The sequence below is a fragment of the Poeciliopsis prolifica genome, unplaced genomic scaffold, assembly GCF_027474105.1.
Source record: "Poeciliopsis prolifica strain line A6 unplaced genomic scaffold, Auburn_PproV2 SCAFFOLD110, whole genome shotgun sequence".
NCBI lineage: Eukaryota > Metazoa > Chordata > Actinopteri > Cyprinodontiformes > Poeciliidae > Poeciliopsis > Poeciliopsis prolifica.
The window spans coordinates 857,501-865,000 of record NW_026562485.1 but is presented as its reverse complement, the minus strand read 5'-3'; the positions used below and the strand labels follow the sequence as shown (position 1 = coordinate 865,000).

General features: G+C 51.9%; 1 pseudogene; it reads left to right on the top strand.

The window, feature by feature from the left end:
- The window catches only part of LOC129354470 (potassium voltage-gated channel subfamily D member 1-like), a 17,090-nt pseudogene that overhangs the window by 8,733 nt on the left and 857 nt on the right, over window positions 1-7,500 (top strand).

Sequence of the window (7,500 nt, the reverse complement as noted above, 5' to 3'; positions counted from 1 at the left end):
GAAGCAGAACAGCAGGACGATCCGGACCGGGTTCTTAGAGCCACCTGATCTGGGAACAGCAGCCAGAACTCTTCAGGAACAATCTGAGCAACTCCTCATTTGTCTTTGGAAGCCTCTGAATGACAACATTTCCTGTATTAAGTCTGAAAGTTGACAGGTGCAGGTCAGATCCAAGGGAATCACAGCTGGGTGAAACGTTTGACCTCTAACGTGTCTGTGGGTCACAGCCTGATGCTGCACCTGACATTATGAAGCCGCTGTGTTTCGCTTCAGTTCACTCAGAAACCAGCGACCCAACATCTACTCCCTGTCAGACGATCAGTGAAGCAGCTGTTTAAAGACGCTACCAGCCAAACTGACAGAAACCAAACTGTTACTGGTTGAATCCAGACAGATGGAGATCTGTGACACATCCGAACGTCGGCGCTCCTATTCAAGCCGAAACGTCTAGAAACTGGAAAAGAAATGTGGCTCCTGCTCATCCTGCAGCAATCTGGGTCAGTGGAATCAAACCAGGCCCAGTAATGGCACCGCAGGGGGACGTCACTAGCCGTAGCAGCGGCTAATTCCGCCGTAGTAGCAGCGGCTAATATGCTGCCGTAGCAGCGGCTAATGTGCTGCCGTAGCAGCGGCTAATGTGCTGCCGTAGCAGCGGCTAATGTGCTGCCGTAGCAGCGGCTAATGTGCTGCCGTAGCAGCGGCTAATGTGCTGCCGTAGCAGCGGCTAATGTGCTGCCGTAGCAGCGGCTAATGTGCTGCCGTAGCAGCGGCTAATGTGCTGCCGTAGCAGCGGCTAATGGGCTAATCTGCTGTCGTAGCAGCGGCTAATGGGCTAATGTGCTGCCGTAGCAGCGGCTAATGTGCTGCCGTAGCAGCGGCTAATGTGCTGCCGTAGCAGCGGCTAATGGGCTGCTGTAGCAGCGGCTAATGGGCTAATGTGCTGCCGTAGCAGCGGCTAATGTGCTGCCGTAGCAGCGGCTAATGTGCTGCCGTAGCAGCGGCTAATGGGCTAATCTGCTGTCGTAGCAGCGGCTAATGTGCTAATGTGCTGCCGTAGCAGCGGCTAATGTGCTGCCGTAGCAGCAGCTAATGTGCTGCCGTAGCCTCACGGTCGCTCTGCTAGCCCAATGGCCTCTGTACGAAAGGCTGCGGTTTCTGAGCGCTCAGCAGAACCAGGCAGGAAAAGGCAACGACTTATTGTGATCATTCTTCACAGGAATCTTGGTGGATTTTGTGATTGTTGAGCAAATCTACAGACTTTCCGGAAACGACAAAATGTTAGGAGTTGCCTCACCAAGGCAAAGACTTTATTGATGAAGTAGACAGCTGATGCTTGATCATCTTTATAGCTGCTGAAAGGTTTCAATTCGCAGCCTTTCTCCTTTGCTCTGAAGCTTCTGATCCGATCGGTTCGGTTCGGTCTATTTTCAGCTGCTCTATTTAAAGCTGCGGAGACGTTGGACATCGACCCGGCCCGGCTCGGTTCCACTGGCTCATATGAAGAGTTCTGCAGAGTTTGGTTTTTACTCTGAATGTTACTTATTGGAACCAGAACCAGAACTTTATTCTGGGCATTTTTCCAACATTTAGAGAAAAAAACCCCACAGTTCAGGAGGAAGATGAAGATGAGGAGTAAAACATGGAACAACCATCCTTCCTCCTGCAACTTTCATCATCACTCCATCAATTAAACATGGCTGCCGGTCACAGAGGAGGAGGAGGAGGAGGATGAAGGCTTTAGCAGCTCTGTGACCCAGAATGTTTCAGTGAGGAAAGACGACCTGAGCTGCTGACCCGCCGGGTCGATACCGCTGTCCTTGGGAGGAAGAGGAGGAACAAAGCTCTTCATCGCTCCATCTCTGATCTGTGGTTAGGTCCCACATCATGATGGTGCCACCACCGAGCTGCAGCAGGTTCTGCTCACACCTGTAGCCGCTTCCTGCCGGTCGTCATGGATTCCTGGTTTTGGTCTCTGACCTTCTGCTCCTCTAAACTAATTTCCATTGGCCGTCTGTCTGTCTATTAGATTGTGATTGGCTGCTGCAGATCCCATCAGTCTGACTCAGCACTAATGGATTCCTATCTCGTCCAATCAGAACGCAGCTTTGTCCTCTGCTGTCCAACTCCATTTTTCAGCTTCCAGGAATCAGAAAATGATGCTTCAGCTCAGAGTTTGGTCCCGAGCGTCTTCCTGTCTCTGGACCGGGACGCTTCCCGTCCCAGGGCTGACCCGGTTCTCCTCCTGACTGGGCCTTGCTCAGTGACCAACCTGACCCTTGTGCAGAACCGAACCAGCAGGTTCTGATCTCGTTTCAGGCGGTTTCCGGGTGAAATGCAGCTCAGGGACGGATCGATGCTCTCCTTCAGCCGACTCCAGATCTTCCAAACGTCCCGTCTTTCTTCTTCCTGTCCCTGGTGATCTCCTCTCCTTCTCCTGTTTCCTCCTCTACGCCTCTGGCTCGGTGTCAAAGCTCCACTCCCGGAACGGAGCTTTGGCTCCAGCAGCACCACATAATGACCGCTGGAAAAGAGATGGAGAGAAATGAAGAGACTGAGTGCAGAGAGCAGGAAGCAGTGAGGAGAGAAACACAATCTAAACTTCCTAATGTCTCCCTTCAGTGAGCAGCTACCAGCTCCTAATGCTGCCATCCATTATTAAACATGAGGAGCTGCAGCCTCTCTCTCTCACTCACACACACACACACACACACACACACACACACACTCACACTCACACACACACACACACTCACACACACACTCTAACTGGTTTAATTACCTCTCTGCGGCCACAACTTCAGGAAGCAGTGCTTTACTGACCTCTGCTGGTGGGAAGCTGACCCTGCAGCTGAACTCAGCAGATTCAATCAGAAATTCCAGGCTTATAATGATAATTTCTGCTCAAAAATAATAGAGTCCATCTGCACATTCAGTCATTCTAAACTTTATATTTGTTTGTTTCTGGTCAGGCTATAAATCTGATGGACAGCTTCACTGCTACGCTAGCAATGAAGCCGCTTCTCTGGGTTGATTCGAAACAATCTGATTGGATGCTGGAAAACACAGGTGTTGGGTTCATGTTGTGCTAAAAACAGTTAGCCTACCAAATAAGCTGTGTTAGTCTAAAATAGCATCTCAATGCTAACATGTAGCAGCTCAACCTGAAGCTACTGGCAGACGGCCACAGTTTGAACCAGGAAGTAAACAGTGAGAGGTGAACAGAACAGGAAGTGAGGTCAGAACCTGGAGATCAAAAAGGTTTTAGTTTGAAGTCTGGAAGTCCAGAACCGGCTGGTCGGCAAGAAGCTGGGGCTCAGGAAGAACTCGGTCCAAAGCTGAGAGAGAAGATTTACTGCTCAGACGAATCCAGATCAGACCCATCGATCGGTCTGATCGATCGGTTGATCGATGGGTCCGATCGATAGTCTGGTCCCTCCAGCTTCTTTCTGAGCTGCTGCTTCTCTGCAGGTACGGTGACATGGTTCCCAACACCATCGCAGGGAAGATCTTTGGCTCCATCTGCTCCCTGAGCGGCGTCCTGGTCATCGCGCTGCCCGTCCCCGTCATCGTGTCCAACTTCAGCCGGATCTACCACCAGAACCAGAGAGCCGACAAGATGAGAGCGCAGCAGGTCAGAAGGCTGTCTGACCGTCCCTGTAGCTCCGCCCACAGGAAGCTGGGCCTCATGCAGTAGCAGAATCGTACAACTGAGAATAAATTTTGTGTGTGTCTGCGTGTGAGACGCTGACGCTGTTGTTTTCCTTCTTCTGTTCACAGAAAGTCCGTTTGGCTCGAATCCGCATGGCGAAGAAAGGAACAGCAAACGCCTTCCTGCAGTACAAAGAGGACCACACTCTGGGAGTGAGACACACACACACACACACACACACACACACACACACACACATACACACACACACACACACATACACAACACACACACACACACACACACACACACACAGACAGACAACTTTGCAGCATACAGCCGGAGGAATGAATGAACATCAGACATGGAGGTCATCAGAAGGTCGTCCTTCCAGCAGATCTTCTACTTCCAGCTCTGGTTCTGGACCTCTCTGGTTCTGGACCTCTCTGGTTCTGGACCTCTCTGGTTCTGGACCTCTCTGGTTCTGGACCTCTCTGGTTCTGGACCTCTCTGGTTCTGGACCTCTCTGGTTCTAGACCTCTCTGGTTCTGGACCTCTCTGGTTCTGGACCTCTCTGGTTCTGGACCTCTCTGGTTCTGGACCTCTCTGGTTCTGGACCTCTCTGGTTCTAGACCTCTCTGGTTCTGGACCTCTCTGGTTCTGGACCTCTCTGGTTCTAGACCTCTCTGGTTCTGGACCTCTCTGGTTCTAGACCTCTCTGGTTCTGGACCTCTCTGGTTCTGGACCTCTCTGGTTCTAGACCTCTCTGGTTCTGGACCTCTCTGGTTCTGGACCTCTCTGGTTCTGGACCTCTCTGGTTCTGGACCTCTCTGGTTCTAGACCTCTCTGGTTCTGGACCTCTCTGGTTCTGGACCTCTCTGGTTCTAGACCTCTCTGGTTCTGGACCTCTCTGGTTCTGGACTTCTCTGGTTCTGGACCTCTCTGGTTCTGGACCTCTCTGGTTCTGGACCTCTCTGGTTCTGGACCTCTCTGGTTCTGGACCTCTCTGGTTCTAGACCTCTCTGGTTCTGGACCTCTCTGGTTCTGGACCTCTCTGGTTCTGGACCTCTCTGGTTCTGGACCTCTGGGTTCTGGACCTCTCTGGTTCTGGACCTCTCTGGTTCTAGACCTCTCTGGTTCTGGACCTCTCTGGTTCTGGACCTCTCTGGTTCTAGACCTCTCTGGTTCTGGACCTCTCTGGTTCTAGACCTCTCTGGTTCTGGACCTCTCTGGTTCTGGACCTCTCTGGTTCTGGACCTCTCTGGTTCTGGACCTCTCCCTCCATCATCATGATGGGGGAAACAACTGTCTCCATGACAACAGCTGGAGAATGACCACAATGTGCTTCACTGGGAAAACTGATAACTGATTGTTCCAGGTTGTAAGTGAGGACTGACTGGTTTCTGTCATGTTTTCAGGACCGGGACAGCGACAGCACGGCTCTGTGTGTGAAGAACAGATCCGCCTTTGAGCATCAGCACAACCACCTGCTTCACTGTCTGGAGAAAACCACGGTGAGGCAGGAACTACAGGAACTACAGGAACTACAGGAACTACAAGAACTACAGGAACTACAAGAACTACAGGAACTAAGTCCTGTGTGGCTCATGTTCCTGATTATAGCATGAGAGCAGAATGAAGCTAATCAAGTTAATTAATAGTGTTAATAAAGCTAATGGAGCTAATGAAGCTAATAAAGCTAATGGAGCTAATAAAGCTAATAAAGCTAATGGAGCTAATAAAGCTAATGGAGCTAATGAAGCTGATAAACTAATGAAGCTAATAAACTAATGGAGCTAATGGAGCTAATAAAGCTAATGAAGCTAATGGAGCTAATATAGCTAATGAAGCTAATAAAGCTAATGGAGCTATTAAGGCTAATGAAGCTAATAAACTAATGGAGCTAATGAAGCTAATGGAGCTAATAAAGCTAATGGAGCTAATAAAGCTAATGAAGCTAAGCAGCAGACAGATGAAGCAGCTCTTGGTTTGGCTCCTCCATGGTGGTCAGAAGGTTAACTGCTATCGTCCTGCATCTTGTCCACAGAACCACGAGTTCACCAGTGAGATGACCTACAGCGAGCTCTGCATGACCGAGTCGGTGGGCTTCCGGACCAGCCGCAGCACTTCTCTGTCCAGCCAGCAGGGGGCGCAGAACAACTCCACAGGCTGCTGCCCTCGCCGGGGCCCGGAGGAGAGCCGCCATGCGACTGGCCAACTCCACGGTGTCCGTGAGCCGGGGCAGCGTCCAGGAGCTGGACACCCTGCAGTTTAAGACCACCTCCATACCACCACAAACGTAAGTGATTGCCTCACCGCCAAACTCACAACCGATGCAGAAATGAGCCAAATCATGGTCTCTTACGGAGAATGTAAAGGTCCTGGAGCAGAGCCCTGAGGTTCCTGGGTTGGACTGCAGGTCTATCAGACCCGGGATCCTCAGGGATGAGTGTCAGTGTGTCGTGCGTTCTGCGGGCTCAGATGTATCCATCTCTGCCTGGTAGACATCAACAGACCTCTGGCACCATTCAGCTGGATGTCTGACCTCCTCATAGCCACATGGACTTCCTGTAGACCACTTGGTTTCTCCCACAGTCCACACATTTCCACGAATGGACTGGAACGTGAAGTTGTCCTGGTTTGAAACCAGTTTGAACTCTGACCTGGTGATGGACTGAAGTCTGTGGCAGGAAACCAACCAGCTCAATGGGGAGGTTGGTCCGACATCAGGGGGAGGCCAGAGGTCATGGCGGTCGTTAGCTATCGGGGTAGCACCTCGGCCAGAACCCGACGGGTCCAGAACCCGACGGGTCCAGAACCCGACGGGTCCAGAACCCGACGGGTCCAGAACCCGACGGGTCCAGAACCCGACGCTGATCTCCGTGTCTCTCCCCAGCCGATCCAGCCTCAACGCCCAGCCGGACGACCTCAAGCTGAACTGTGGTGAGCAGGATTTCACCGCCGCCATCATCAGCATTCCCACTCCGCCTGCCAACACGCCGGACGAGAGTCTGCCTCCGTCGCCCGTCCCCGGCATCCTGCGGAACACCCGGGCCACCGCCTACACCCACGAAACCGTCAAGATCTCCTCCTTATAACCTCTGACCCCTGCTCCCCCAGACTTCCACCCTCCCACTCTGAACCTCTGGTTCTGATCCGTGACCCGGGATCATCCTTGGAGCTGCAGGAAGATCAGGTGAGCATGAAGCTGAAGCTGCAGAACCTTTAGATTTTATTCTCCTGGGAACGTTCAGGAATCAGAACATTGGTCCGGTCCAACACCCCCGACACCGTCCATCCCTCCTGGGCCGGCTAAACCACCTGGTCCGGTAGTTTCTTTCTTTGGGTTTGGTTCTGTTTAAATGGGTCGGATGGAAAGCGGCGCCGTCTAGAAATGAGTCTTGTTGGTGTGACTGAACTCAGGTTTTTGGGTCGAGCTGGAAGCTGAGTGGTTCGGCCCGGTTTCCAGTGAGGACCGGGTTCTTTGTGGGATTGAATCCAGGATCCAGAGTCGGAATCTTCAGGATTAACGATGCGGGTTTGGATCTCTTGGTTCTGAAGAATGGAAGCACTGGCGATGGAACCAGCTGCCCAAACCGGACCCAACCGGACCAGACAGATTCTGTCCTCTTGCAACTGAACCTTTGGACTGCTGCATGCAGGTTCTGATCCAAACTGCTCTGGTTCTGCTTGCTCGATGTGGACCAAGAACCTAAATATGCAACGTCTCTCTGATGAGGAAACCAGAACCGGGAGCTGAACAGAACTCCAGCAGAACCGCAAAAAGGACGGGTTCCATCTGTCATGTGACAGGAAGACTTCAGCCTGAAGGTTCCCCAGCTGGAGGTTCT